At 39.5% G+C, this 10,710-nt stretch overlaps 1 protein-coding gene across 4 annotated transcripts in view; it reads left to right on the top strand.

Moving 5' to 3' along the window:
- Positions 1-10,710, top strand: part of LOC108708803 (teneurin-4) — an 878,105-nt gene that overhangs the window by 210,109 nt on the left and 657,286 nt on the right. For all 4 annotated transcript variants that reach the window (XM_041582864.1, XM_041582866.1, XM_041582867.1 and 1 more), the window contains exon 3: positions 9,898-10,021. The gene's annotated coding sequence lies outside the window, so the exon portion shown is untranslated. The remainder of the gene's footprint in view (positions 1-9,897; positions 10,022-10,710) is intronic.

The raw sequence follows: 10,710 nt of genomic DNA on the forward strand, positions 1-10,710 counted from the left end.
ACTTTTTTGATGTGTGAAATACAATATAACACATTGGGCCGGATTCATTTCAGAGAGAAAACTTTTCTCATGGTTTATCACATGAAAACGTCATGGGCGACATTCAATTCGAGGAGAAAAAGCTATTCTCCAAATTCAGTTCCAGTTTTTTTCCCATAGGCTTCAATATGGAGTTTTCACATCACAAATTGAATCCCGTTCATGGGAGTATATTTATCAAAGATTTATCACATGAAAACTCATGGGGTATATTTATCAAAGAGCGAAGTTAGAGGTCGCCGCAGTCCTCTAGAGTGAAATTCCGCCACTCTCCATTCATTTCTATAGGATTGTGAAAGGCGTATTTATCAAAGGATGAACTTTCGGTTTCACCCGTTGATAAATACTCTTTTAAAAATCCCATAGAAATGAATGAAGAGTGATGGAATTTCACTCTAGAGGACTGTGGCGATCTCTAACTTCACTCTTTAATAAATATACCCCACGTGATAAATCTTTTTTTCATTGAACTGAATTTGGCCCATTGAGCGACATTCTTATATTATATTATTATCCACAAATTGCAAATATCATATTAAATGATTTAACTTTTCCATGAAGCCTCGGTTGTAAAATAAAATCTCCATAGGGGATTAGTGAAATATTTTGCAGTTTGAAAAATATTGAATGAAAAAACGCCCTTTGACTTCAATGCATTTGCCAAATTTTTTGCTCTTTTGTGAATTTTTTTTGCTTTTTTGTGAATTTTTTGCTCTTTTGTGAATTTTTTTTGCTCTTTTGTGAATTTTTTGATCTTTTGTGAATTTTCGAGAAAGAGAAACCGGTCAGATTTGCCCATCACTAATCTCCATACTTTTTTAAATTATCACTCAGAATTATTTTTTAGCAGGAAATTCCACATTGTACTATAGTAAACAGGGCCGGAACTAGTGGTAGGCAGAATAGGCACATGCCTAGGGCGCAAGAAATGGGGGTGCCAAGCACGTACCTCTTCTTTCAGCCTACCCCTGGTCCGGACACTTTCTCTCACACCGCCTCTCCGGCGTGAATTGAAATATCTGTTCTGGAAGCATGCGCATGTGAAGTTTCCGGATGCTCATTCGAGGCCGTGCCAGCAAGGTTGTCAGTCATCTTGGACGCGTCAAGCTGGCTTGGCCCGGGCCTGATAGTAAACCAAAGCAACCAATCACAGCAGACCAGCAAATACTGTCACGGGTTGCTATGGCAATTTTATAACTTGTTTATACTCTCCCGATTTCATATGAAACATTACATTGGGTTGTTTTTATGGATTCATTAAAAAAATGTTATAAAATTTTTGAACAAATTGGTTTAGATTTTTCAAGTATTTCGTATCAAGAAACTTTAAACTGGTGTAAAGCTTTTAAGCAGTAGCTTACTCACAAAGAAACAAGCCTTCAGATGAGGTTGAAATCCTCGATCATCTTGCAAGATTGACCCAATAAAATTGTAATCTGAAGGGTATTTCATTGAGGTAGAAAAAAATGTGTCCCTTTCTTTAAATTAAAAGAGAAGGGAATATATTTTGAACTAGAATGCCTAAGGTTCCTTCCTAGTCATCAGTGACATCAGTTAGGCATTGGCTTAGCAAGTAAATATGTTGCAATAAAGCAGATATCCCCAACCAGTAGCTCACAAGAAACATATTTCTCCCCAACCCCTTGGCTGTTGCTCCCGGTGGACTCAAAGTAAGGAGCTTATTTTTGAATTCTAGACTTGGAGGCAAGTTGTGGTTGTATAAAAACCAAACGGAGTGTCCTGTAGGCTACCAGTCCACATAGGGGCTATCAATAGCCCAATCATAGCCCTTATTTGGCAGCTTCAGGAACTTCTTTCATGCTTGTGTTGCTCTTCAACTCTTTTGTGGCTCACAGGTATAAAAGGTCTAAATGTCTAAATAAAAAAAAAACGATACAAACCCAGTGGAGAAGCTCATTGAACTTGACTTGTCTCATCCTCATTTCTTATAAAATTCCAATAGAAAGCTGATTTTGTCCCCAAAGCCTCTGTTTCTTACATAACCACAATGAACAGAAATCCTTATAGAGTTTACTAAAACTGTCAAATGGCAGTTGAAACGCAGCCAAAGTCTATAACAAATATCAAAACATTGTCTTGTCTCAACTACCTTTATTTCATACGTTGGACTGGAGCCAACGACCTGAAAACGTGGCCTTATTCCATGGTTCTTGGAACAGATCGGCCTGCAGCCTGCTGCTTGCTAATACTCAATTCCACCTTCTTTCAATGATGGATAGTTTTATGAAATTTAAAAAAAAAAATCCTGGAATAACTGTGTAGGTGTAAACTTCTGCTTCCTTCTATTGCATTGTTATTCCTGACATTGAGTTGAGTGCCGGAATGCTGTTTCATTGATTCATCATGTCGATTTTCGTCCTGTGGGAAGAAACAGTTTGTTCTTTTTATCTCTTTTTTTTTATATCTTATAACTAATTCTGGTTTTAATAAACAGAGATGTCTGCCTTAACTGTCTTCAAGGATTTCACCTCATGGTGCTGAATATTGAATTTGGACGCCCGCTGCGCAGCTCCTCCTCTCTTCCTGGTGCCGGTTTCCCCTAAGGCGCGCGCGCCGCGCACGCTCGTTTCTTAAAGGCACAGTGACGCTGGCGCGTGCTTGGCATCTGTTCTGGTGTAGGGTGCCGACCGTGACAGTATATAATATTGATTATGATGGGCTGTAATGCATACCATGAATTATAAAGTATGTACAGGTTCAGTGGAGGGAGTATCTCTAACCAAACAATAATAGGTATGTTTTCTGCTACCATTTAACACTTTTAAACAATTATAAGTCTGTGGGAAACCCATGGCAAACTTTTTAGCTCATTCAGTCCCTCTATCTTTTCTTTTCCAGATCATACTGTATACTGTTCATCATTGGTAGAACAACCCCTATGCCATACTTCTATGGTGCTTAATATGCTTTCTACTGCCCTTAGCTGTAACAAGCCCAATCTACTTAGTTATGTAACCCTTACTCAATAGGCACAACCAAATCATGGTCCAAAAGGTAGGGTTGGTCGAGATCTATTATCCAGAAAGCCATTATTCTGAAAGCTCTACATTAAGGAATGGTCATCTCCCACATTTATTCCTTTTTGCCTGTACAGGTATGGGATCAGTATCCAGGGCACAAATAAGCACTCACCCCAAATCCTCCCGAACTGGCCTTCAAGCTGGGCCCCCTTAGCTCATAACAAGGTTACAGATATATAGAAACATTGGGGTAATAGTTCCAGGGGTACCCAGGGTTCAAATAAGCATTTACCCCCAAATCTCCCCCTAACTGGCCTTCAGACTGGGCCCCCTTAGCTCATAACAAGGTTACATATATATAGAAATATTGGGGTGTCACCCTGCTATAGTTCCAGGGGTACCCAGGGTACAAATAAGCACTCACCCCAAATCTCTCCCTAACTGACCTTCAGACTGGGCCCCCTTAGCTCATAACAAGGTTACAGATATATAGAAACATTGGGGTGTCACCCTACTATAGTTCCAGGGGTACCCAGGGCACAAATAAGCACTCACCCCAAATCTCCCCCTAACTGACATTCAGACTGGGCCCCCTTAGCTCATAACAAGGTTACAGATATATAGAAACCTTGGGGTGTCACCCTGCTATAGTTCCAGGGGTACCCAGGGTACAAATAATCACTCACCCCAAATCTCCCCCTAACTGACCTTCAGGCTGGGCCCCCTTAGCTCATAACAAGGTTACAGATATATAGAAACATTGGGGTGTCACCCTGCTATAGTTCCAGGGGTACCCAGGACACAAATAAGCACTCACCCCAAATCTCCCCCTAACTGACCTTCAGACTGGGCCCCCTTAGCTCATAACAAGGTTACATATATATAGAAATATTGGGGTGTCACCCTGCTATAGTTCCAGGGGTACCCAGGGCACAAATAAACACTCACCCCAAATCTCCCCCTAACTGACCTTCAGGCTGGGCCCCCTTAGCTCATAACAAGGTTACAGATATATAGAAACATTGGGGTAACAGTCACCCTGCTATAGTTCCAGGGGTACCCAGGGTACAAATAATCACTCACCCCAAATCTCACCCTAACTGACCTTCAGACTGGGCCCCCTTAGCTCATAACAAGGTTACAGATATATAGAAACCTTGGGGTGTCACCCTGCTATAGTTCCAGGGGTACCCAGGGTACAAATAATCACTCACCCCAAATCTCCCCCTAACTGACCTTCAGGCTGGGCCCCCTTAGCTCATAACAAGGTTACATATATATAGAAATATTGGGGTGTCACCCTGCTATAGTTCCAGGGGTACCCAGGGTACAAATAATCACTCACCCCAAATCTCACCCTAACTGACCTTCAGACTGGGCCCCCTTAGCTCATAACAAGGTTACAGATATATAGAAACATTGGGGTGTCACCCTGCTATAGTTCCAGGGGTACCCAGGGTACAAATAATCACTCCCTCCAATGACAGGACATGGCAGAAGATGTAGTTCAGCAGCACCTGGGAAGCCACAAGTGCAGAACATAATGTTGTTTACAGACAAGATTGAATTCACTTGTCGATGATCTTCTGCCTATAACAAGTCAGTCCCCTGATCTGCCCGTGTGCGAGATTTACAGCAAACTGCCAATTGTTCAAATAATTCCTTGGGAAACATACACTAAAATTCCGTTGACCTCCTTAAAACCCAGGGGACCGGCACACTATGCATTTCAATCTCCTCTCGCAGAGATCGGGGTTAATCGAAGCCAAAAAAAAGACACCCCGTCCATCTTTAATGGATTTTCCTGTCCTGGTTGGCTTTGCAGAGTAAACAGGGGAGATATAATTCAGTCCGACAGGCTCATCCCTAATGAGATTCAGTGCGGTGCCGACGCCGCCAACAAGAGAGTGGGGGATTTTTTGTAGTAATTCAGACGATAGGTCAGCCAGGTGTTCCTTAAAGGGATCCTGTCATCGGAAAACATGTTTTTTTTCAAAATGAATCAGTTAATAGTGCTGCTCCAGCAGAATTCTGCACTGAAATCCATTTCTCAAAAGAGCAAACAGATTTTTTTATATTCAATTTTGAAATCTTACATGGGGCTAGACATTTTGTCAATTTCCCAGCTGCCCCCAGTCATGTGACTTGTGCCTGTACTGTAGGAGAGAAATGCTTTCTGGCAGGCTGCTGGATTTCCTTCTCAATGTACTGTAACTGAATGTGTCTCAGTGGGACTGGATTTTACTATTGAGTGCTGTTCTTAGATCTACCAGGCAGCTGTTATTTTGTGTTAGGGAGCTGCTATCTGGTTACCTTCCCATTGTTCTGTTGTTAGGCTGCTGGGGGGTTGATATCACTCCAACTTGCAGTACAGCAGTAAAGAGTGATTGAAGTTTATCAGAGCACAAGTCACATGACTGGGGGCAGCTGGGAAATTGACAATATGTCTAGCCCCATGTCAGATTTCAAAATTAAATATAAAAAAAACTGTTTGCTCTTTTGAGAAATGGATTTCAGTGCAGAATTCTGCTGGAGCAGCACTATTAACTGATTCATTTTCGAAAAAAAAAGTTTTTTCCCTTTAAATTACTGTAACCCTGAAGATTAAGTTATGAATCAAGACATAATAATAACGTGTTGCCTGAATTGCGCGGCCACAGCGAGACACAAAATATTTCACTTTTTAAACTTGCATGTGGGATATTTGCTGCGGAAGCTTTGGCTTTCCATAATGCGACCAATCAGCACAGGCAGAAGTTACAAAGTTCGCCAACTATGCTGCCGCCTCTAAAAGGGGCGGTTCACCTTTAAGTTAACTTGTAGTATGTTATAGAATGATCAATTCTAAGGAACTTTTCAATTGGTCTCCATTATTTATTTTTTGTAGTTTTTCAATTATTTTGCCTTCTTCTTCTGACTCTTTCAATCTTTCAAATGGGGGTCACTGACCCCATCTTAAAACAAATGCTCTGTAATGCAAGACAATTAGGGGCAGATTTATCAAGGTTCAAATGGAAAAATCTAATTTTTTTAAATTCGAATGTCAAGCTAATTTTAGGGGCAGATTTTATCAAAGTTCGAGGTGAATTTTCGAATTCAAAACATTCGAATTCTGAGCTATTTTTTGTGTACTTCGACCAGGGAATTGTCCAAATTCGATTTGAATATGAAAATAATTAGAAAATTTGAATATTAAAATTTATCATGCACTGTCTCTTTAAAAAAATTGACTTCAACCATTCGCCATCTTAAACCTGCTGAATTGTTGTTTTAGCCTATGGGGGACCTTCTAGAACCTATTTGAAGTCAATTGGTGGACTTTTTGGGAAAAACTTTGATTCAAATTTGATCGAATGCGCTATTACTTTGATTTGTACAATTCGAATTTGGCCGAATATGGACCTATTCGATTGAAAACAGACCTACTTGACAAAAAAACCTTCATCTTAATTTCGGTTGGTCTTTTTCAAAGTTTTTCAAATTCGAAATTCGACCCTTGATAAATATGCCCCTTAGTGTCCTTCAAATAGGAAATAGTCCAAATTCGATTAAAATTTTTTAAAACATTCAAAAATTCAAATATCAAAATGTATCATGTACTGTCTGTTAAAAAATTTGATTTTGACTATTCACCATCTAAAACCTGCGAAATTGTTGTTTTAGCCTATGGGGGACCTCCTAGAACCCATTTGGAGTGATTTGGTGGACTTTGAAAAATCAATGTTATTTTTTTGAAAATACTTTGAATCGAATTTGATCAAATATGATCCGAATTTGGATTCAAACGATCTAATACAGCCTATTCACTCGAAGTTAAAAATTAGATTTTTTTAAATACATTTTGGTTGTTTGTTTCTTTTTTATTGAATTTCGAGTCGATGGGAGTTTAAAAAAGTTCGACCCTTGATAAATCTGCCTCTTAGGGGCCGATTCACTAAGCTCGAGTGAAGGATTCGAATGAAAAATACTTCGAATTTCGAAGTATTTTTTTGGTACTTCGACCATCGAATTGGTTAAATTCGTTCGAATTCGAACGAAATCGAACGAATCGAACGAAAAATCGTTCGACTATTCGACCATTCGATAGTCGAAGTACTTGCCCTTTAAAAAAAAACTTCGACCCCCTACTTCAGCAGCTAAAAGCTACCGAAGTCAATGTTAGCCTATGGGGAAGGTCCCCATAGGCTTGCTAACCTTTTTTTGATCGAAGGATTTTCCTTCGATCGTTGGATTAAAATCGTTCGAATCGTTCGAACGTAGGATTAGCGCTAAATCGTTCGACTTCGATATTCGAAGTCGAACGATTTTAGTTCCCAGTCGAATATCGAGGGTTAATTAACCCTCGATATTCGACTATTGATGAATCGGCCCCTTTGTGTTATTGCTAATTTTTATTCCTCATCTTTCTATTCAGGCCTCTCCTGTTCATATTCCAGTCTCTTATTTATATCAATGCATGGTTGCTAAGGTATTTGGGACCCTATCAACCAGATTGCTGAAACTGCAAAATGGAGAGCTGCTAATTTAAAAGCCACAAATAATTCAGGCCTCTCCTATTCATATTCCTGTCTCTTATTCAAATCAGTGCATGGTTGCTAGGTTAGGTTGGACCCTAGCAACCAGATGACTGAAATTACAAACTGGAGAGCTGCTGAATAAAAAGCTAAATAACTCAAAAACCACAAGATAAAAAATGAAAACCAATTGCAAATTGTCTCAGAATATCCCTCTCTACATCTTACTAACAGTTAACACAAAGGTGAACAACCCCTTTAAGAACATAATTCTTACATAGGGCCCTTTAACCAGCTTTTAATAATCACCATTAAACTCAACCAAATGTGATTTGCACTTTCATCCTGGATTAAGTTGCCAAAATTCAATTTTTTATAAAATTTTTACTGTGTTAAGGCTGAGACTTACTAACCTGCCCACCGCCCCCACAGGTATAAATATTAATCTTAAAAGCTCTTAGTTCAGTGAATTTGCTAGAAATGCCATTTATCTGATCTCCAATAGAAAGGCATCAGTGAGCTTATACAAACTGTCATTTAAGGAAGAAGGAAAGGGATTATTTCTCTATTTACCTCATTCCTCCAGGTAACAGCTATACCCTCCTACTATACTGTCTACAGGAAACAATATGGCAGCTCCCACTCATAAGTATTCATTTCAAATATACAGAGAAGGAATGTTCTGGGCACACAATAAGCTATACCCTCATACTGTACTGTCTAAGGGAATCAATATGGCACCTCCTCCCATATGTATAAATACAAATATACAGAGAAGGAAAGTTCTGGGCACACAATAAGCTATACCCTCATACTGTACTGTCTAAGGGAATCAATATGGCACCTCCCTCCTCCCATATGTATAAATACAAATATACAGAGAAGGAATGTTCTGGGCACACAATAAGCTATACCCTCATACTGTACTGTCTAAGGGAATCAATATGGCACCTCCTCCTCCCATATGTATAAATACAAATATACAGAGAAGGAATGTTCTGGGCGCACAATAAGCTATACCCTCATACTGTACTGTCTAAGGGAATCAGTATGGAACCTCCTCCCATATGTATAAATACAAATATACAGAGAAGGAATGTTCTGGGCACACAATAAGCTATACCCTCATACTGTACTGTCTAAGGGAATCAATATGGCACCTCCTCCCATATGTATAAATACAAATATACAGAGAAGGAAAGTTCTGGGCACACAATAAGCTATACCCTCATACTGTACTGTCTAAGGGAATCAATATGGCACCTCCCTCCTCCCATATGTATAAATACAAATATACAGAGAAGGAATGTTCTGGGCACACAATAAGCTATACCCTCATACTGTACTGTCTAAGGGAATCAATATGGCACCTCCCTCCTCCCATATGTATAAATACAAATATACAGAGAAGGAATGTTCTGGGCACACAATAAGCTATACCCTCATACTGTACTGTCTAAGGGAATCAATATGGCACCTCCTCCTCCCATATGTATAAATACAAATATACAGAGAAGGAATGTTCTGGGCACACAATAAGCTATACCCTAATACTGTACTGAATAAGAGAAACAATATAAGAGAACATATTCATATATATAAATACAAATACACTAAGGAAGAATTTTCTGGGCACATAAGCTGTACTCCCATACCCTACTGTCTAAGGCAAACAATATGGCAGCTCCCATGTATTTGTATAATTACAAATATATAGAGAAGGAATGCTCTGGGCACACAATAAGCTCCAGTATAACGTCCCCATATGTTGATACCTGTCCATAGAAAGGACAGTATTAATTTAATGTTACCTTTTAGGCTGAATAGTTTGGGTGAAATTCAATTATAAACACACCACCATGACACTGAGACGGCCTCCCTCTCTTCCCGTGAGCCGGATCTGGCTGAGTAAGTGCCGCCAATAATATTTAAGGTTAGAGTGAGTGCGTGAATCATTTGAATTTGTAGAGAAATCCTTGTATTCTGTCTGCTCTTTCTTCTTCCCCAGAGATGTGCTTTGAAGCGAGGAAAGATTCTCCTTCTTCTCTCCACCTCCTCCACTGTACATAGTGTCCCCAGAGGATTGGACTTGCTGCCTATTGCATGTTGCTTTGCAGAGAATGTTGCTAAAATATTGGATCACACTACACACGTTTTCCAGTGATAGCAAACGTGATCCAGAGGAGCAACTCTATCTGCCCACGTAGCCTTCCACCGCACGCACTTCAAGCCTTTCTATCCACCAGCAACACAAACTCAACTGCCAATATATATACAAATATCAATTCTATTTTTCTTCAGGGTTTTTTGTTTTTACCACATTTTTGTTTGGACTTTCTGATATTTTTGTTGTTGTTCAATAGATTGAACCAAGGAGGCACTTCTAAAGGAACCTCTCAACCGTCATGGCACAGCGGAGATGCAAATGCACTGAAGGGGTCGTTGACTCAAGACTTGGCCAAGGACATCACTCATCTCTTCCTTAAAGTAAGTCATCCTGAAAACATCAAGAAGTCTTCTTCAATGGTTTTGAAGTGTGATCTGCAATTATTGTTGGAAATTCAAGGTTTGGTTTTAGATTTATAATCTGTATCGCTTTAATGGGGATTATCTTGACCTGATGTTTTCCAGATAATGGAGGTCTTTCTGTAATCTGGAGCCCCATACTTTAAGCCTACCAAAGAACAATTACTTTGTCTTGCTACCAACATAGGTACCATCAATGACAAGCTGCTGTTTTCATTATTCCAGAAATGCAAATAGCTTTCCAGATAATGAGTTTCCAGATCGTAGATCCCATATCTAAAGGTTAAGAACTTCTCTTGTAGAACATGCAGAACTTTCTGATAAAAGAGAACTTGAATCATTGATTAAATTATTGTATATTGAGGGCAATATAAAGAGGAACCTTATGTTACCAACCCCACCACTGAGGTCCAAGCAGGTGTTTGCAAATCTCAGCAGTTGTTTGTATAAGGTCCTGTGTAGTGGTGGGCAAATTTGTCCCATTTCGCTTCGCTGAAAAATTTGCGAATTTCCCATGAAATCCAGGAAACGGCGAAAATGTTGTGAAAAGCAATAAAGTCTATGGGTGTCAAAATTATTTTGATACGGGTCAGTTTCGACTTCCGTGATAATTTTTATATGCGCCTATTCTGATCAAATGCGTTTTATTT

This window comes from Xenopus laevis, chromosome 2L (genome assembly GCF_017654675.1).
Source record: "Xenopus laevis strain J_2021 chromosome 2L, Xenopus_laevis_v10.1, whole genome shotgun sequence".
Taxonomy (NCBI): Eukaryota; Metazoa; Chordata; class Amphibia; order Anura; family Pipidae; genus Xenopus; species Xenopus laevis.